Source organism: Ornithodoros turicata, unplaced genomic scaffold, assembly GCF_037126465.1.
Source record: "Ornithodoros turicata isolate Travis unplaced genomic scaffold, ASM3712646v1 Chromosome93, whole genome shotgun sequence".
NCBI lineage: Eukaryota > Metazoa > Arthropoda > Arachnida > Ixodida > Argasidae > Ornithodoros > Ornithodoros turicata.
The window spans coordinates 334,615-357,051 of record NW_026999397.1 but is presented as its reverse complement, the minus strand read 5'-3'; the positions used below and the strand labels follow the sequence as shown (position 1 = coordinate 357,051).

The following is a 22,437-nucleotide window of genomic DNA, read 5'->3' as shown; positions in this document are numbered from 1 at the left end:
TCGTGCTTTGTGCCTCGTGGTTATTCCTGTTCAACAGATAAGAGGAGGCATCTTTTTATTGACTTCTTGGATGGCGACATTCAGGCGGTCTTCAGCAGTCAATTCCAAGAAGTAGACCCATGCAGAACCTCCGGACACGGGAATGAGGAGTCAAGTAATCTTCTGAAGAAATCTTAGGAGAGAAGTAATCTTATGGAAGAAAAAAAGCAGCGGATCAGAATGACCTACTCGTTGATGCGGCTTTTTTTTTCGAACATCCTCGAGACCGTAATCCTCGAGAATGGAGCGCAAGTGAGCATTAACATAAAGGAAGAACAAACCAGCGGTTATCAACGCCCGTTCACAAAACAGTCACTTATTCGAATATAGATCTCACTTCTTTTTGAGGGATAATCACCCCAAACGTGTAATCGACGGGAATCGATTGACAAACGAAGGTCAATCTGTAATAGTGAACACAGTACGTAGTCAACCAAGAGAAGAGAGTCGGCGAACACGCTCTATTCGTAATTTTCGATGTAGCTTCTCGCATCGTTGTACGTATGTGCTTACTTTGTCGTTCTTTGGATTCGGTCAATGGCAACCGTCTCCCATGCAGCACTCAATAATCTTTCTGAGGCATCTTATGATATTTTGATTCCGCACTCATGATCTTATTTTCTGAGGACGAAATCGGACGTCGTACACTAGAACTAATATCCGGGTTCGGGAGGCGATATTGTGAACAGGGAATATTCGTCATGAGCCTTAAGATGGCCTGTGTTCGCAATATCTACTCGGGACGTGAGGCTTCACCCTAGGCGTTCTGTTCAGTGGTTGTATCTGAGCGTGTTAAAGCTGTGTCTTTAACGTGCGTCTTCTTACCTGGGCTTGCGTCCCTAACGCCGAGGTGGATCTTGTGGACTGTAGCGTCGATGACAGCACCTGCAGAAAATAGGAAGCTGCCAGTGAAGAAGTATTATTTCTGGAGTACGAGTCCTCCCACGAAACACTCACAGAAAATGACCAGGAGAAACACGACGATGACGGCCTTCATGATGACTGTCTTGAAGTCCTGATACACGTAAAAGGGTCCCAACTGACCTGTTCCCTATTGTAAAGACAGAGCTTCACCACATAACGCGCTATCTATTCCACAGTACAATAACGCTACCGATCTTGATTTCAGGGGAGAGAGCGGGGCATACGAGTACGTCCTTCTGTGAAAGCACCTCAATAGCGCGTACGCCTCTAACTTTCAACCAGTCAGGAGAGAGAATGATAGCATTGCGAAATATGATTGGTTAGTCTCCAGTGCCTGCTCCCTTTCTACCGCATAAGAATGGTTGGGAAATACACACTCTGGAAGGCTACCTACGGCGAGGGCTTCACATTTATGGTAGTGATTATCAATGTAGTTATCGTTACAACCAGGGAAGGGCAACGGAAGTATTTTCATTACCGTTTCCATTTTCGCATGTTCCGTTATCCGTTTCTGATACCAGCTTTTAATTTCGTTTCTGTTATTTTTCCGTTACTGTTTCCGGTAATGGAAAGGCTGTTACAGAGCTTCGAGAGGACAGCCCGTCCGGATATGTCAGCAACCTGTTTTGCCCAAGTACTGCTTGGGTGTCACGCGTACACACAACTGAAGTAATTTTGCGTCGTTGGGATGCGCACTTCCTGCAAAATTGTTAAACAAGTGTAGGACATGTCTTCAATCTAGCGTCGCTATCTCGTCGCTATCGTCAATATCTGTCACTCTGAGTCTAGCAACCCAAGATGGGCGAAACCTTCATCCAGTGTCACATTCATAGGTGGACGCTCTCAGTAGTAAATAATATTGCCATAGCCGCGGTGAAATGAAGAAAGTAAAAATAAAAATAAAAAATCATATGCTGTCATCCTCGTAGTATGGCGGTGTAGAGTGCTTGGAGTTTATATTGTGTAAGTCTCAGGTCTTGATGTCATGTAGGTAGGTAATGCCACGGGTAGGAAAGCGAGTGATGCATCCTCGATATCCAATACTGCGCTTTATTTCCATGCTGTCATGCAGTATTTAGAGCATTACAGGGAATGCAGTCTCGAAATACAAAAATAAAATTAAAAGTCACTGAAATGTCATCGCTCAACAGTAATAGCCATTACCCGAATTGAATTCCGGTCGATAATTTTCGTATCCGTTTCTCTTTCCGGTAATGGAGGACAATGGTATGCATTTCCGCTCCAATTTCGGTAATATACCGTTCCTGTTACCATTACCGCTACCCTGCCCTGGTTACAACTATTACCTTAAATGATTTGTAAAGACAACCTGATCCAGATTGGCTCACATGCGAAAAGAAGTCACTTACCAGACGTCAATGCAGAAGAATGATTTATCGAGGGGCCGTTCCTGCCTTTTATACGGAAGTTCCTTCTCACACTTCCGCACGGGTACAATGACACGAAGTACGGGACGCTACTTGTTTCTTATTGGCTGTTGTGATTAAAGATTTGCACGACATGATCGGCAAAGTTGGCGTGGAGAATATGAGGGAGGGAAGGGTTGTCTTTAGGAAACGGAGCCCGTTGTAGTGGAAACTTTCAAGGAATGAATATCTAGATGGCAAAACGTATTATTCCTGGATGAACTGAAGAAATCTTGATGACATCTGATTTCATTTTGTGTATTAAAAGGCGAACAAGCTTACAACTTATGGTAAAACGGAAATATTTGAACACTATGCTATGGGAACTCCCTTAAAATTCTTGATAACTGGCCGCTTAGCTAGGTGAAGATGGATGGACGGATGTGACTAACATCTGATACGGTGTTCACGCCATTCACTTTGACGAAAAGTAGCAACCAGAAATATGCCTTAAGTGTGCTGCAGAGTAATTGTTTCATGAGTTGCCTTCCTTATATGTAAATGTTAAGAATGTGACTTTTACAAGTAAATTGTTCTTATGAGTAAAAAGGAATTTCACCTAGCATTTGCATCTTATTTGCAATTTAAATAGAAGATACATTAACAAAATCATCAGACACACATAAATCGACATGATAAAAAAAAAAGCGATTAAGATATCAATGAAATATTTTCACCCGCAGAGCTGGTCCCTGGCGCAGTGGTTCTGCATGGAGCGTGCCTAGAATCTGTACTTCAACATATCCCTAGCCCTTCAGTGCCAAATGCGGTCCACTGCACACACACACAAACAAAAAATAAATAATGATAATAACAATAATAATATTTTCCAGCGCATCCAACATAGCGGTTTCCCATTTTCTTAGAATCATGAAGCGGAATTTCTGATCTACCGAATGAAATAGTTCCGTGATTTTTATCTGAACTACAACCTCCCGGCAATTGTGGTCGAAAAATGCGAAAATCCATTTTATTTTATTTCAAACCTTGTTCACGTAGAAATTATTCCACGCAAAAACGCAAAACTTTATTTGGGGATATTTGATATTCCCTTTCCCATGCCCGCCTCGAGTTCCCAAGCGGGTGAGAATCCCGACACTAGAAGATGACGAGAAAGAGTACTTCCTCAATTTTCAGTATTTTGTCTAGCCTCACATATCTTATGCTTTCATATGTTTTAATGTTAATTGATGGCTGCTCTTTGGTGTAGGAGCTCTGCGTGTTGCGCCAGTATTTTCTACAACGTGGTTCAATCAACATAAACTTGTCAATACATTTTCTCAAATAAGTGCAAGTTCTTTCGCAGAATTTGCTAACATAAGAACGTTTATTGAGGCCGCTTTAAAAAACAGTCTCGTTTTGGAAGTACGCAAGGTGAACGGATGAGAATCTCGCGACAATGCCCGTGACTGTTCACTGATCATTTAAAAAAAGAACCCCAATAAAAGGCATGCTACACAAAAATGGAGTAGCTGTGCTACTTGTGGTACTCGCAGCTGGAATACAACGACAACTACTTTGAGCGGTGAAACGAGAAAAAACAGCTCGGATGATCGGAGAAGAGAAGGCACATCAAGCACAGGCAGACCAGCATAGAAGAGCTTTGTCGTTTTTATTTCTATTTTTCTTAATACATACATCCCCTCAAATGAGTGTAGAAGACAAGGCTAGACATGCAGAAGCGGAAGGGGAAAGAAGACCCAGAAGTACAGAAAGCACAGCGAGCCAGAAACAACGAGAAGGCGAAAGCGCTATCTGTGACGGACAGCGCACGCACGCTATCAGATGCTCATCTCCGCATATACAGCTGCCGCTGTAAAATGATATTTAATTGCAGCGAGCGTTTGCCATGAACAACAAGTGGTTTATCAGATTTCAATTGAAAGACAAGTAATCTCGCGAATTCCACTCCGAAGTTGGTCAAGCCAATGTAACATTCTCTGTCAGAAAGAGAGAGCTCATGAAGCATTTACTTCATTACAATACGGAATATATTCCTTAATACAATAGTAATAGCTGATAGAACGGTAATTTGCGCGTCTCGAAAGGACTGCTTTTCGCCTTTTTTAGCTACTATAGCAGTAAAGAATTTAGTATGCTAGGGAATATACCTTTCGATACAATGGGGTACATCTGAAACACGCTTTTAGATTAAAAAGTTAGCAAAATTACTTGTAGTACTTGACGGATGTTTCCTAGAGATAAATATCGCTGATCACATAATTTCTCACATCGTAGTTTCGTCTTCAAAAACGTTTCGAGATGAGTACTGCAACACCCTTCATACAGGCTGTCGTGGAATGGTTGTTAGCATGATCACTTCCACGCCGAGACTGGGAGGTGACACGGATTCGAATACTGGCACCGGCTGTGCTGTCTGAGGTTTTCCCAGGTTTTTCCGAATACTTTCCGAAGGATATATGTGGGTCTCACACTAGAGTAGTTTGTCATATCTCTGTTAGTTCCTGGAGAACCTATGGCCTTCTAAGATGAGAGAAGAAAACTTGTCTATTTATAAAAGTCAACCAAGCTACCCAAGCTATGTAATAAATATGTTGTTTTTTGCTGTAAAACTGTCGTCTCTCAATTCGCCATTATACAAATGGAGCATTCGCATTAGCGACATTTCGATGTTGCATCTTCTTCATATTTCCAGCAAAGTATCGGGCAAAGTATCGCGTTATTTTATAGTAACGGTAGCGGTAGTCCGTTACCTTCAAAAAGAAGTATCGATACCGGATTCCATATCGATACCATATTTCGGAAACGCGTACAACATTACTTGTCACGCAGGACCACGCGTTTTACCTTGAGCCATTCCACTGCCAGTCTGCCACATTGTCGCTTCAATGTGTTGGTATCCTGATATTCCCGGGTTTCGGCATCACTATGAAGGAATGGCAATCGGCAACGTTAAGAATGTTACTAACGAGGAAGGCTCAAGGTGCACGATACTGCGAATGCCTTTTAATCCGTCTGAACCCAGTAAAAAAACCGTTTGCGCCGTACTACAACACCTGGTTCGGGTCCCTGCAATGGCACACGCTGCCAAATTTGTAATGTTATTTCTACCTGCACCTCGGTCTCCAGTACCATAAACAACTACACCTTTCAAATTAAACAATCTTTGCACTGTAACTCCTTTAACATTTGTTATCTAATAACATGTATGAAATGCAATATTCAGTATATTGGTGAAACCTCCAACACCATGCGTCAGAGGTTTTACGGTCATAAATCCGACATTGTCAATAATCGCCCCACTCCCGTTGCCATACATTTTAATCTTCCCGGGCACGACATGGATACACACCTGTCTATTGCAATTCTAGAATCTGGCTACACCACCGATTGCAAACGCAAAAATCACGAGTCCTTCTTCATTTCTAAATTTTCTTCTTTAAAACCACGGGGACTAAACGTTCACGGCGGTCCTCTGCAGTTGTTCAACCCATCATCCAGCTAAGCTACTTCATTCACCTTCTGTTCTTAGCATTCTTAGCTCCATTTTCCCTTCAGCCCATAAGGTCACCCGTACCTTCCCACGCAGTTCAACAAAAGCTGTGTTCTTCTCGTACACGGCTAGACATCCACCTGTGCCCCCGTTTTTTCACCACCAAATCTTTGAACCCCAAATCTCCGAATGTCTCATTTACCCGGACACTTTCTCTTTCCTGATTCTTATGTGACGGTTGCTCACGTGATGCATTGTATTACTTTCTGGTTGTTTTGTGTTTACTTAGTTCTGGAAACCTGTTTTATTGTATCTGTTCACTTGGTATATATACTCGTGTCGCACTTAGTGTAACCTGAAGAAGTGCAGTCTCTTGCACGAAAGTTCTTGTTCGAATAAATATTAGTTGCTCCTAACCGTTTTTCATGTTACGTGTGTGATTCCCTTTTCGCGGGCTCCTTGACAGTGTTTCTTTTTTCCCCTTTTCGACGTATCCGTTCGCCATGTCAAGTCCCAACGGGGTTGAGCATCTTCCTCGGACTGCGATCATCGGCAACTCCTTACTCAAACTAGTGCCCAAGTTTTTGAACTCCAGCGATACCATTATGAAGTCTGTTCCTGGTGCCAAGATTCCGGACCTAATCAACATCGTGAACGACCTCTCGCAATATGTAGACGTCGTCTTCCTTCAAGTCGGCTCAATAGACATCGGTGAGAACTCAGTTTTCTCCTGTGTGGAATTTTTTTACCTTCTGCTGTCTCACATCCGCTCGACCCGTCCACACGTTTTGTGGTCCTCTCCAGCATACCGCCACGACTTCCTTCTGCATATGTGTCCCCTGACCAACGCTTTTTTACCCGAGAGACCAACCGTAAAATTCAACTTATCAACCAGCATTTCTGGTATTTGTCCATTATGAACGACCGTGTTGGCTTTATCCGCCACAGTCGTGTCGAACAATCGCCGTGGGACTTTTTAGCTATCGACGGCCACCACGTGAATCTCCGGGGCGCTAGAGTGCTGGGTTCCAATTACTGAAGCTGTATCAGGCTTCATTTCCGCCCAACCACGCGCTCCGTACGACAAGAGGTTTTCGTCTTCCCACATCCTGATGATTTCCCGCCTCTGCCCCCTTCAATGGCTTTAACCCCTCAGTCCATAGGACCAAACACGGCCCCTGCTGCTGTTCCTGACCTACACCCGCACACTCCGCACCTTCCATCAGTTCCCCCCGCGCGCTGTACCCAACGCTCCTCGTCTGCCTCACCTGTGCTCCCTTCACCCCGGTTCTCCCCACCTAACCAAGTACCTCATCCTTCGTCATGTCCTGCGCTTCTCGTTTGTGGTCACAGTGACCGCCTCAGTCCCACCAGCTCACCTGGAACGCCCAGTTCCCCCGAAGAACATCAACATGATCACAGACACCAATCCGTGGACGACAGTGCTACAGTGCCGCAAAACAGTGTGAACGCTCCAGTGAACTCAGTTGAGTCCACCATCCTCTCCAGAACCACATCTGCTCTAAATGCGGATAGACAACCCACCAAGAAACTTCGGAACGTCACTAGGAGGTATAACACCAGGAGCTCTCGGTGACTGGACATGGACAATAACAGGTCTGCTTCCTTCCTCAAAGCACGTAAATTAATCGATAAGAAAGCTAGATTTGTGTCTCATCTTCATTACTATTCCGACTGCATAGCACAGAATATTGTTCCCAAAGGTTTGCTTGTACATGCGTCCCCAGCATTTACATTCCACTCTCCTCGAAGCTCTAGAAGATGATCTAGCTCATTAAAGCATGCATCTATAGAATTGTTAAAAAATTTGCGTACTGAGAGTTCGTACCGAATTAAGGACATTGACAACCAACTCCGGCAACTAGCACTAATACTACGGCCCAACGAAGTGACGGAACTGAGAATCTTTGCGTCTGATAAGCTCTCAAAACTACAATCTGTAAAATCCAAGAAAGCTAAACGTGACAAGCTAGACCTCACACCCGTTAATGATCTCAATATCTGCAATATTTTAGTTGATATTACATATCCCACGGCATGCTCAAATGACATAGTTTTTAATTGTCCAGTGCCACGCTAAATCAAGCTGATATTAATGTTTTGTCTAAGGGTCTTAGCTTTGTCCCCACCTTCTGTTGATGAGTTCGACATACTGAATGATTTACAAAGCTTAGGTAGGAGGATGCATTTGCAGACATTTTTTTCATGGCAGCGCAATTACCCACAAGAACCCTTTTAAGAAGCCCTCCATTTGGACACCTGACGCATCACAAACTAGTCCCATGATCGACAACTACATCAAGGCGGTCTATAACGATATCAATAAGCTAGTCGGCGAGTCAATTAACGTTAAAAATCCTAACTTATCCAAAGCTAAGAGGATTGCTTTACGTAATCTTAAAACACGGGATGACATAGTGATCAGGCCTGCGGATAAAGGAGGGGGAATTGTGATCATGGACACTTCCGACTATATTAATGAGGCCAATAAACATCTCAACGACACTACTTTCTACAGGGTTCTTGATAATGATCCTACACCCTTGTTTTGTCAGATAATCAACAAAAAGATTTCCGCACTCGCTAATGACAATTTAATTCCACGCCACATAGCAAAATTCATCAAGCCTAAAAACGTTAATCCTGGTTCATTTTATCTCCTTATAAAAGTCCACAAGGAAAATAACCCTGGCAGGCCTATAATATCAGGCATTCACACACCAACAGAAAAGATTTCCCTTCTGATAGACCATTGTATAAAACATGTACCTCCGCTACTTCCTTCATACGTCAAAGACACAAATGATTTTCTCCTTAAAATTAATTCTATCAACAACCAGTTCTCAGATCTGACCAATATGACACTGGTAACCATGGACGTAAAATCATTGTATACTAACATCCCCACGATGAGGGCCTGAACGCAGTGGAATCCTTTCTCCTTTCTTTTCCCTCCGACATCCTCCACACTTCTGCGGTCATCCCACTACTTGAATTGGTCCTAAAGTATAATAACTTTGAGTTTAATGGCAGACATTTTGTCCAAGTACATGGCGCAGCGATGGCATCCCGCGTGTCACCTAACTATGCAAACCTCTTCATGGGTCAATTTGAAAAGAGGGCCCTTGAATCCTTCCCCGTACAGCCGCTCATTTTCCTGAGGTACATCGACGACATTTTTGTTGTGTGGCCAGGTGACAACTCTTCCTTGTTGTCTTTCTTTGAACACTTCAACTCCTTGCATAGCACTATCCAATTCACCTGCAACTATTCCAATGTTTCAATCAATTTTCTTGATGTCACTGTTTCCATTCGGTCTGGAAAACTAGTCACCGACCTTTATAAGAAACCAACCGATAGACGCCAGTATCTTCATTTTAATAGTTATCACCCCAATGTCCAGAAAAGAAATATTCCTTTTGGGCAGTTCACACGGCTCAAGCGCATACGTTCCAATACCGACGATTTCCACAGACGCGCTCACGAAATGTCTGCTGATTTCAGAAAGCGTAACTATCCCAGCAATCTAATTGAAAATGCTTTCACCAAATCATGCTCGCTGGACAGAGAGGTACTTCTTTCCAGCCAACCTAACGAAGAACACAGAAATATTACTTTCGTGACCACCTACAACAAAGCCCTTCGTAACACGAAAACTATTTTCCAGCGCCATCTTAACATTCTACACAGTGACGAAAAATTGAAAGAACTATTTCCTTCTGCCCCCATTGTTACATTCCGCAGGTCAAGGAATATCCGGAATATCCTTACTTCTTCGCGTTTGCGCCGTACTACAACACCTGGTTCGGGTCCCTGCAATGGCACACGCTTCCAAATTTGTAATCTTATTTCTACCTGCACCTCGGTCTCCAGTACCATAAACAACTACACCTTTCAAATTAAACAATCTTTGCACTGTAACTCCTTTAACATCTGTTATCTAATAACGTGTATGAAATGCAATGTTCAGTACATTGGTGAAACCTCCAACACCATGCGTCAGAGGTTTTAAGGTCATAAATCCGACATTGTCAATAATCGCTCCACTCCCGTTGCTATACATTTTAATCTTCCCGGGCACGACATGGATACACACCTGTCCATTGCAATTCTGGAATCTGGCTACACCACCGATTGCAAACGCAAAAATCGCGAGTCCTTCTTCATTTCTAAATTTTCTTCTTTAAAACCACGGGGACTAAACGTTCATGGCGGTCCTCTGCAGTTGTTCAACCCATCATCCAGCTAAGCTACTTCATTCACCTTCTGTTCTTAGCATTCTTAGCTCCATTTTCCCTTCAGCCCATAAGGTCACCCGTACCTTCCCACGCAGTTCAACAAAAGATGTGTTCCCCCCCTACACGGCTAGACATCCACCTGTGCCCCTGTTTTTTCACCACCAAATCCTTTGAACCCCAATTCTCCGAATGTCTCATTTACCCGTACACTTTCTCTTTCCTGATTCTTATATGACGGTTGCTCACGTGATGCATTGTATTACTGTCTGGTTGTTTTGTGTTTACTTAGTTCTGGAAACCTGTTTTATTGTATCTGTTCACTTGGTATATATAGTCGTGTCGCACTTAGTTGTGTAACCTGAAGAAGTGCAGTCTCTTGCACGAAAGTTCTTGTTCGAATAAATATTAGTTGCTCCTAACCGTTTTTCATGTTACGTGTGTGATTCCCTCTTCGCGGGCTCCTTGACAGTGTTTCTTTTTCCCCCTTTTCGACGTAAAAAAATACAGAGTGAATCTGTTCGAATGCGTTCCGCGTGACTGCACAGTCCAGGTTCTCCTCTTCGCTTCGTTGTTTCGTGACGAAAATCAAAATCCAGAATTCGCCATCCATAACAGCTGCCATTACATCATTATGCCTAAGTATGGTTTGCCGGGTTCGGCTATCACATTTCCGTACGTGACCCCCTAAGAGGAAGCGTTAATGAGTTTTATGTTAGGCTTTCACAAACAGGATGTACAGTGTACGTTCAGATATCACTTGTCGAGTTTCGACTATCACAGCTACACGCAGGGCTTCAGGAAACAGGATGTAGACTAAATGCCTCTTTCAGTTGCGGAGTCTTAAGTCCTTTTAAGGAACAGGATGCACGACTTTCCATGGTGTACAACGCACGGTACCGCAATATTTCTTTGCATGCACATTACATGCGCACATCTGCATGTACTGCCTCTGCATCTGCCTCATCTGCATGTGGTATGCATCAATGCATGTTTGCGAACACTGCGGTTTTTGGGTGCTTATCGTTGTTTGTTGCTTGAGAGGGTCATGACGGTAAGCTAGTCGCCCTTGAAGACAGATCCCGGAGTGCAAACCTGATTGTGCACGCCATATCAGAAAGTAGTACAGAGTCAACTGAAGACTTGAAAAACAAAGTTATTAAAGAGCTGTTCGAAGAGGCGCTTGGAGCAACACGCAAGTATCTTAGTAGAATCCACCGTTTGGAAGGCCAAGAGGCGATCGGCCGGTTGTTCTTTAGTTCCAGGAATTTACGGAAAAAGAAATCGTAATGAAAAACTCGTACAAATTGAAGGAAGGCAAGTTCTACATTAGATATGAGATTTCACTAGAAACACTTAGTAAAAGAGAGGGTTTATGGCATAGTGCCGTCGAGGAAAAGAAAAATGGATGCAAAGTAAAAGCTGATTCATGACAAACTGAAGGTTGGTTATGCCTTATACGTTTGGGATGGCCATAAAAATGCGTGTACTGCAGTAAAATCACCTTCCTAAAATTCTAAGTGACAGCATGAGAATGAGACAGACCTTCGGTTTGTATGTCTCAATGCTGAGAGTATTGCGTACAAATGCGAGAAACTTGACAATGTCTTGCAATGGTATTATCCCCATGTTGCTATAATCACTGTATTCCAACCATCTTGCAAGGTTTATAGCAGACGCAGTGTATCTAGAGGAGGTAGTGTTGTCATCTTGGTGAAGGACGGAATTGAGTCATTTACACCACAGCAAATTGTTGTGCATGAAAGTATGTGCTGAAAAATAAATGATTCAGGTAATGCCTTTGTAATAATTGGAGTATATAGGCCTCCAAAGTCATCCCAGCAATTTTTGCAAGAATTATGTGATTATGTGAACCAGCATCGAAGCGAAAAAGTTTTGATTGTTCGTAATTTTAACTTTGGAGGAATTGACTTCAACGCTCCTAGGGGTGGCAAGCCAGTACCCTGGGAAGTACAGAGTTCCGAAATCCTTGTGGAGATTGCATTCGCTTATGACATAACACAGACCGTTAACGAACCTATTAGAGTAAGGAATACGTGCTCGTCCTTGTTAGACTCGTCTTCATTATAGCAATTCTATTAAGAGCGTTTCAGTTTCTACCGTTGTAGCAATATCGGACACACAAACTACCGTATCTACAGTGTACAGTGAATAGCCAAAATGATACAATGCCGCGTAAACATATCATTGAGAAAAATTAGAATGTAGCAGAAGTGTATCATGGTTGTTGAGTACTTAAATCAGACACAAGAAGAATTCTCAAGCGCACCGTTTCTGTTGTCTGACAACTTCATACCTAACAGAAAGAAGCGAGTGGGACAGAAGAATCAGTGGATCACGAAAGAAATAATACACCTAAAACATAAACTAAAAAGATAACGTAAAAGGCGGAATGCTGACAGAAACGTTCTTTCTCAGCTTCAAGCGACCTTACACGCGAAGTTGCGACAATCGAAAGAAGTTTTTTTTTGTCAACTGACTTTCCACTTTAGGAGAACAAAGCCCGCAAAATTCTGCCACCATTTTTCCGATAACAAAAAGCGTACCGAACAGATTACACGTTACGATATCATCATAACTGATAAACAAACTGTAGCGGATATACTTAATGGATATTTCCAGAGTGTTTTCAGTGATAGTGATATGGATATCCCACCCATGGTAGAGGTATTCTGGCGTACTTTCATGCTGCTGAATTTGGATATCAAGAACTCAAACATATTTTTACGTAGATATGCTTATGCTCTGGCAAGTTTTTTTATGTTAATATTCCGGACTTCCCTCACGTACAATGCGGTCCCAGTCGACTGGCGAGTTGCACGAGTAATACCAGTATTCAAGAAAGGAGACAGGTGATACATTCAGAATTACCGCCCCATATCTTTAACATCTGTCACACGTGGATATTTGGAACACGTAGTAGCCAAGTCTCTAACATAATTTTTACACGAACACAACATTCTGTCAGAGTTTCAACATGAATTCAGACGGAATTTGCTTTAGTTCTAGGTAAAGGAGGGAAGGTAGGCGCAATTTTTCTTGACACCCTATTGAAAAATACTTCAGAAAATCTTACAAAAGAAATCTCTCAGACTGCTGAAGGAATTTCTATGAGGTTATGAGACTAAATCTTACAAAATTTCTCTCAGAGTTTCCTACAGGGATCCTGTAGGATTCCAGGGAAGATTTCTTACAGGCAGGGGCAATGCAGCTTTCTTACAGGGCTTCTTAGAGGGTGGCCTGTGAGGCTTTCTCACAGGATTTCTTACAGGCCTCGAGACCAGCAAGAAAGCCCGTGACAAAGTGTAATGGGCCACCCTGCAAGAAACATCCTAAGAAAGCTGCACTGCCACGTATGATAATTGAAGGATCCCATACTTACTTGCTGAGAAGTATTGAGAGTAAGTCGCATGCCGTCACTGTAAGGAATGTTGCAGAACATTTGTGGCCCAGCCAATAAGTTCAGAAAGGCATGACCCAACGCATTGTACACGTACTTGAAATGTCGAATGCGACGACTAAGAAATTTCTTCATGTGATTATGACAACTTTTTGTTTCGCACATTGGGAACGCGTAGGCTTTCTTCCGTAAAAGCATCATCCAACTTTCTCGAGATGAGAATGGGTTACGACCACGTACGAATCCAATTAATTTCCGCTCACTGCCGCTTCTTCCGAGTTTAACCTAGAAGAAACAGCATTTTAAAAAGCACGGTTAAAACAACATGTGTGTGCGTGAGAGATAGGCATAGAAATATGTAACATACCGTTTGCCCAAAGCACAGTTGCTGTAACCATCTCACTGCATTCTACCTTCCGATCCACGAAATACATGCGAACAGGGGTAAAGACGCATAAAGAATGAGAATGCGTAGTACGGACGATTATATACCACACACACACGTGCTATATACCTCAAAAGCGACGAAAATCCTGAATTCCTGGCGATATTTGCATGAGATGCGTAGCTGCGTCCATGCGCTTCATCGTTTCAAAGCAGACTAACGAACTTGCTGGCAGTTGGAATAAACGCTGTTTCTGAATCACGCTGTTTTCTCATAGAAATCACAAGGCCAGACCCTGAATTATCCCACAGGATATTTTCACATTGGTGTGCCTGTGATGATATGTATTCGAATCTGCATCCTTTGTGGGAAATTCTGAGAGACGAAGACGCTTCTGTAAGAAAGTCTGAAGGAATGCCATGTTTCTATGAGATTTTCTGAAGTATTTTTCAATAGGGCAGCTCCAAAGCTTTCCACAAGGCTCCCCACAACTAGCTCCTCTTAAAATTTCAACGTATAGGTGTACCTCTCAAGCATACTTGACCGGCAGCATGCAATTAGTTCATATATATGGTGTATTGTTATGCTCCTTATACGTTCGGAATTCCTCAAGGCGCAGTATAAGGGGCCCCGCTATTCTTCGTTTACATAGATGTCCTGTTTGAAGACTTCAACTTAGGTTAAATGAAAACTTAAATTTCTGTGCCTACTCTACAACCACAAGTTAGGCATACTCCTCGAGAAGTATTTAACCAAGACACACCCATGAACTTGAAATAACGTCCATACACGATCGTACTAACAGAGTCAAGAGCTCAATTTTTGTAAGATCCATCCAAGATTGGAATGAGATACCGTAGGACGTACTGAATATCCCCGTGTAGCCTGAATACTTATGTTGACCACGTGGAGCATATTTAATATTTCATCCGTATGTAACGGATATAATTTAATTGCATTTGTGTCATCCCCTGTTTTTTTTTGTTTACTTTTTTTCGTAGTTGTTATTTTGTGTACATTTGAACAGTGAATGCACTCTTCCTAGGGCCCTAGTCGCCTGCAGCATTGTGTAAATAAATGAACTTTGCCCTCTCTCCTGCTCTGAGACAGACTGCTGCAGCGCACCGCCACAGAAATGATGATCGCCTCGTTCTCCTTTCAAACCAGAAGCAGTGGCAGCGGCTGGTTCACTCGGCGCGGAAAGAAATGTGAAGAAGTTGGAAAAACATATTGGTATAACTTTATTTCTATCCTTGACCGCCTCTGCGCCGGGCTTGCGGGACCCAACGTTGTTCCGCTCTCCGTTTCCCCCAGACCCTCAACAACAGTCACAAATCTTGTATCATTCATGTCAGTCCGTTCCCCAGCGGTTCTATCTCGTGGTCAGATGGATGTAATCTATTTTGACGTCTCGAAAGCATTTGGCTTAATGAACCATGATCTACTCCTTCGTAAGCTTGGTTTATATGGTGTTTCTGACTCTCTTGTATGTTTCCTTGCCTCGTACTTACGGCATCGCTTATACTCTGTGTGTGTGTCCGGATCTTGCTCTGATACCTATGTTTCTACGTCTGGTGTACCCCAAGGGTCAAATCTCGGACCTCTACTGTTTGATATTTTTATTAATGATCTTGTATCTTGTGTTAAACATTCCACCATGCTACAGTATACTGATGACTTCAAAATAATGAAAAGCATTACCTGGCCTTCTGATTGCTTACTGCTTCAGGAGGATGTTTACAGTGTTATTTCTTGGTGTACTTCTAATTTCCTCAAAATCAACAAGTCAAAAACCAAAGTTGTCTCATTCACGCGCAAGTCTCAAGTAACCCGATTTCAGTACTTTTGTGATGGCGAAATAGCCCGAGTCGACGGCATTCGTGATCTCGGTGTTGTCTTTGATGCGAAGCTTCAATTTCATGAGCATATGAGAGCAATTCCTTCTGCTGCTCTGCGTATGCTTGGTTTACTCACCTACAGCTGTAAAATGTTTTCTTCTCACACGCTATTTCTTACTCTCTACAAAGCTTGCGTCCTTCCCAGGCTTGAATATGCGTCAGTAGCATGGAATTCTTTATGTGCCACCGATATCAAACGTCCTGAAGCTGTGCAAAAGAGGGCACTTCATATTATTCACTATCGTTTCTTGCGGAATGTCCCCGCATTTTTATCGTATGACTACGACAAGCTTTCAAATTACCTGCACTTGCTTCCTCTTGTTAACCGCCGCCACGTTCATGAAATGATCTTTCTTCATAAATGTGTGCACTCAATATTTGATTCGCCTTTTCTGTTAGGCCGCCTAAATTTTTGTCTCCCGCGTGCTACTCTGCGGAAACCCCCAACGTTCTATGTCAACCACTGCTGTCCTAATGACCCCCTTACACGATGCCAAATCTTGTTTAACTCGCTCCCTTCTTCTTTTGATATTTTTTCAGCATCATGTACATCATTTAGGTGTCATATCTCTTCTCATTTTTCGGAGATTTCTTTTCTTTGACTTTTTCAAATAATTTCCCTTTTGTTGCAGTACGAGTGCATGTGTTTCTCCCATTACAATGTGCGCGTGCTCTTTTCTCGTTTTTATTTATTTTATTTTATTTATTTTCAACTATACTGCAGGCCTTAAAGGGCCCATGCAGGAATGAATACAAGATGTTGAAGGTATACATTGGCAACATCGAACTACATCATAACATAGTATATAAGCTCTGCAATTCGACTTTTAAAATGTAGCACTGATTGCTGTTGAGAAGGCATCATCAGAGGCGAACGCGCAAGGTGGTAAATTGTTCCAGTCCTCAATAGTCTGAGGAAAGAAAGAGTATTTATATCTATTAGTGCGGGCAAAGATAGGTGTTAATGAATGTTGATGGGAATGTCTTGTTGTCCTCGAGGTCAATGGACAAATATAACTGGATGGACTAATGCCTAATCTCCCGAAATAGAGAGACCGCATGAACACAAGCCGAGCAAGTTTACGTCGGTGCTTCAGTACTGGAAGTCTAGACCTACGCAATAGATCAGTTACCGAGACTCCTCTCTCGTATCGGTTATACAGTCGACCCCCGTTTATCCGGACGGTGCCGTTCCCGGCGAAATCGTCCGGATACCGGGGCATCCGGATAAATGAAACGACCGAATAAAAGCGTCCGACAGAGCAAGGTTTAATTAAAACACAGAAAGCTCGTCAATCACAGCTGTTTCATAGTAGTGTAAACACTCAATTCCTCCAAACTTTTGCTAATTGCATAGATTAGAGCCACGTTGTTGCGCTTCTCGAAAAATGTCAGTGCAGTCCTTAATGCCGATCTCGTATGTTCAACGGGGCCTTCTTTCTCACTGGCGTCATTGGTACCGTCTTGCTGCACATCATCGGAGGCCACAGCAGCAATCACACCGTGATCAGTCATAGCTGCACACGTGTCATCATCCTTATCAACGTCAACATAGTAAAAAAAATCTTTGCTTTCTCAGTCAGCATCGTGTCGTTAACCGGTGCCCCACGAGAACGAAGATCTCCGAACCATGTTAGAAGGGCTTCCTTCACATTTCATTCACATCCAGAACGATCTCGCACGGCGTTCACGTTTTCTTTGTCTGCGCTAAGCCATTTGTCCGAACGGCTGAGTATATCCGCCACCGTTGACTTCGGAATGTTGAGACCAAGTTCAGACTTTGCCCACTGTTGAATGTCCGGCAACTTCAGGTGGGGGTTGTCCTTCTTCCTCTTGCATATCACTGCCTTGCTAGCGAAGCTGATTCGCACAGGGCGGGCGAACAGGCGACATCCCTCGGGTTTCAGTTTTCTCCCCTCTAGAACAGGACAGTTGCTCGAGATATTTCCAAATGACTCGACTGGTCAACGTGACCCAACGCACACAAATAGAAAAGGGGGTCATCGTGCACGGTTGTCTCCCCTTCGCAGGAATGTTTGTCGCTGACGTGTGACGGGAATAACCCCAACACAACAAAGAGGGTGACAAAGCGGGGTCAGCGTCTCCTCTTACTCACGGTAGTCCGGATAACTGAAGCTGGATTACAAGAATTTTCGACTTTCGTTCCCTGGAATTCTTGTCCGAGTCTGGAAGCTGAAGTCTGGATAAACGAGAACAAAATACATGGAGGAAAATCCGTTCCCATGCTTTTTGTCCGGATATCGGGGGATCCGGATAAATGAAGTCCGGATAAACGGGGGTCGACTGTATATAAATCTAAGCGCTAGTTTCTGTAGCTTTTCAAGTTTCTCTACATCCTTTTTAACATAGGGATCCCATACAATATTAGCATAGTCTAGGGATGGAAGAATAATTGTCTTATAAGCTAATAGCTTTAAATCCACAGTTGTATGCTTCAGACGCCTTCTAAAGACACCAAGTTTTTGGCGAGCTATCGAAGTTATCTTGTCAATGTGTCTAGACCACTTCAAATCACTGGTAATTGCGACCCCTAGATATTTGTAGTGATTTACTTTAGCAAGGACAGTTCCATCAATTGCGTATGCGAACTCCAAGGGATGCTTTTTACTCGTAACGGTCATGGAGACAGTTTTGTCAATGTTAATCATCATGTCCCATGTGTCACACCATGATTTCACCATAGATAATGCATGGTTCAACCGCTGTTGATCACTACTGGACATAGCTGGGCGAACTCACTCATGAGGGCCCTCATGAGTGCTCCTGACCCTCACCTCACGCCTTTCAGGTGAGGGTGAGTGAGGGCAAGCCCGCGATTAGGCCGTCCGTGAGGGCACTCACGAGGTTCTTACCCTCATGAGGTCTCCTGTGAGTGTACGCATGAGGTCTTACCCTCACAAAGTCTGCTGTGAGTGCACTCATGAGGTTTTGCCCCTCATGGGACCTCCCGTGAGTGCACTCATGAGGTCTGAGGGGCGCCAATTCTGTGTGAGTGAAGTCACTGGTGAGGCCTGAGGCGTGTGAGGTCCGTATGAGTGCATTCAGAAATGAGGTCAAATGACGCTTACGAGACGTGGGCAAATTATGAAGGCACTAGTGATATGGTTCCAGCGACCCAGCTACCGGCAGGGTGCACTTTAAAGGGCTGGTGTTCTCGTCTTTTTGCAATTTCGTCTACGTCGCGCTGGGAACACAGTCAAGCGTCCTGAGCTGACGGATTAGTTGGTGATATGGTTCCAGCGACCCAACTACACGCAGTGTGCACTTTAGAGGGCTGGTGTGCCCGTTTCTAGCGGTTTCGTCTACGTCGCACTGGGAACACAGCCAAGCGTCCTGAGCTGACGGATTAGTTGGTGATATGGTTCCAGCGACCCAACTACACGCAGTGTGCACTTTAAAGGGCTGGTGGGCCCGTTTTTAGCGGTTTCGTCTACGTCGCGCTGGGAACACAGTCAAGCGTCCTGAGCTGACGGATTAGTTGGTGATATGGTTCCAGCGACCCAACTACACGCAGTGTGCACTTTAAAGGGCTGGTGTGCCCGTTTTTAGCGGTTTCGTCTACGTCGCGCCTGGAACACAGCCAAGCGTCCTGAGCTGACGGATTAGTTAGTGATATGGTTCCAGCGATCCAACTACACGCTGTGTGCACTTTAAAGGGCTGGTGTGCCCGTTTTTAGCGGTTTCGCCTACGTCACGCCTGGAACACAGCCAAGCGTCCTGAGCTGACGGTTTAGTTGGCGATATAGTTCCAGCGACCCAACTACACGCAGTGTGCACTTTAAAGGGCTGGTGTGCCCGTCTTTAGCAGTTTCGTCTACGTCGCGCTGGGAACACGGCCAAGCGTCCTGAGCTGACGGATTAGTTGGTGATATGGTTCCAGCGACCCAACTATACGCAGTGTGTACTTTAAAGGGCCGATGTGCTCGTTCTTTGCAGTTTCGTCTACGTCGCTGGGAGCACAGCCAAGCGTCCTGAGCTGACGGATTAGTTGGTGATATGGTTCCAGTGACCCATCTAGCGGCAGGGTGCACTTTAAAGGGCTGGTGTTCCCGTTTTTAGCATTTTCGTCTACGGACGGACGGCAAAGTGCACCCTGCCGGTAGTTGGGCAGCTGGAACCATATCACGAAGTAATCAGTCAGCTCAGGAGGCTTTGTTGTGTTCCCAGCGCGACGTAGACGAAATTGCTAAAAACCGGCAAACCAGCCCTTTAAAGTGCACCCTGCCGGTAGTTGTGTCACTGGAACCATATCACTAAGTAATCAGCCAGCTCAGGACGCTTTGCTGTGTTCCCAGCGCGGCATAGACGAAATTGCTAAATACGTGCACACCAGTCCTTTAAAGTGCACACAGCCAGCAGTTGGGTCGCTGGAACCATATCACCAAGTAATCAGTCAGCTCAGGACGCTTTGCTGTGTTCCCAGCGCGACGTGTTATTCAGACCCAAAAACAAAACTTGCCATGCCGCCTTAACAATCAGTATGAATAACAACGTTATCAATTTATCCAGGTCTGTAAAAATTCTTGGTGTGACGTTTTCCGAGACGTTAACATGCAATGAGCACGTCATGGAAGTGAGAAATGAAATATCAAAGGCGATCGGTGTCTTGACGAAGAATCGCTCCTACCTCCCTCCATCAGTGAAGCTATTGATATATAATTCTCTAGTTATGTCAGATATTAATTATTGTCACCTAGTTTGGGATAACACAACGTGGACAAATACACAGATTATGCTGCAAAAAAAGAGCTATTCGCGCAGTTGCAAATGTTCCGTATGATGCCTACACAGACAACCTCTTTTCCAAATTCAACATACTGAAAATGTCACAACCTTACCCGTTCATGGTCTGTAAATTTTACCAAAGAGCATTAAAATATAACAATGAATATTTTCTTTCCCTGCCGAACCTAATGAAATGCGCCCATATTTATCCCACTCGTGAAGCCAACAAATGGATAATACCCTCTTATCGCACGTCCTACGGCACACACTCATTAACAGTAACACAATCAGTCAGGTCAGGACGCTTTGCTGTGTTCCCAGCGCGACGTGTTATTCAGACCCAAAAACAAAACTTGCCATGCCGCCTTAACAATCAGTATGAATAACAACGTTATCAATTTATCCAGGTCTGTAAAAATTCTTGGTGTGACGTTTCCCGAGACGTTAACATGCAATGAGCACGTCATGGAAGTGAGAAATGAAATATCAAAGGCGATCGGTGTCTTGACGAAGAATCGCTCCTACCTCCCTACATCAGTGAAGCTATTGATATATAATTCTCTAGTTATGTCAGATATTAATTATTGTCACCTAGTTTGGGATAACACAACGTGGACAAATACACAGATTATGCTGCAAAAAAAGAGCTATTCGCGCAGTTGCAAATGTTCCGTATGATGCCTACACAGACAACCTCTTTTCCAAATTCAACATACTGAAAATGTCACAACCTTACCCGTTCATGGTCTGTAAATTTTACCAAAGAGCATTAAAATATAACAATGAATATTTTCTTTCCCTGCCGAACCTAATGAAATGCGCCCATATTTATCCCACTCGTGAAGCCAACAAATGGATAATACCCTCTTATCGCACGTCCTACGGCACACACTCATTAACAGTAACACAATCAGTCAGGTCAGGACGCTTTGCTGTGTTCCCAGCGCGACGTAGACGAAATTGCTAAATCGTGCACACCACTCCTTTAAAGTGCACACAGCCGGTAGTTGGGTCGCTGGAACCATATCACCAAGTAATCAGTCAGGCCAGGACGCTTTGCTGTGTTCTCAGCGCGACGTAGTCGAAATTGCTAAATACGTGCACATCAGCTGCACACAGCCGGTAGTTGTGTCGCTGGGACCATATCATCAATGCCTTCATAATTTGCGCACGTCTGGTATGCGTCATTTGACCTCATTTCTGGATGCCCTCATACTGACCTCACACTCCTCAGGCCTCATGAGTGATCTCACAGGAGGTCTCATGAGGGGCACAACCCCATGAGTGCACTCACCGGAGACCTTATGAGGGTAAGACCCTCATGGGTGAGGGCTTGCGTTTGTGAGTGCCGTGGGATGAGGGCGAGTGAGGGCATGTGCCCGTGGGGGTCGTGAGGGTGAGGGCGAGTGAGGGCATGTGCACATAAGGGCCGTGAGGGTGAGGGCGATTGAGGGCATATGCCTGTGAGGGCCGTGAGGGTGAGGGCGAGTGAGGGCATGTGCTCGTGAGGGCGGTGAGGGTGAGGGCGAGTGAGGCCATGTGCCCGTGAGGGCCGTGAGGGTGAGGGCGAGTGAGGTTTCACCAAAATGCCCACCTATGCTACTGGAATCGATTGCAGTGTATATGACACAATCGTCCGCAAACATGCGCAGCGATACTTCTGAACCTAGGAAGTCTGCCAGATCATTGATATAAATCAAGAACAACAATGGGCCCAAAACTGACCCTTGTGGGACCCCTGAAGTCACATCTGAAATTTCGGATCGGTTCTTTTCAATTTCTACATATTGTCTACGATGAGATAAGTAGGCCTCAATCCAGCGTAAGAGGTTTACTGGAATACCAAGACGCTGTAACTTCAGCAGAAGTTTACCATGAGACTTACCA

The 22,437-nt window shown here is 44.1% G+C and overlaps 1 long non-coding RNA gene across 1 annotated transcript; it reads right to left on the bottom strand.

The window, feature by feature from the left end:
• On the bottom strand, positions 1–1,367 carry LOC135374668 (uncharacterized). Its single transcript, XR_010417061.1, has 3 exons — positions 997–1,367; positions 865–924; positions 1–189 (listed from the first exon to the last, which is right to left on the bottom strand). It is a non-coding gene; the product is annotated as an uncharacterized LOC135374668 (long non-coding RNA).
• Positions 1,368–22,437: the final 21,070 nt, after the last annotated feature.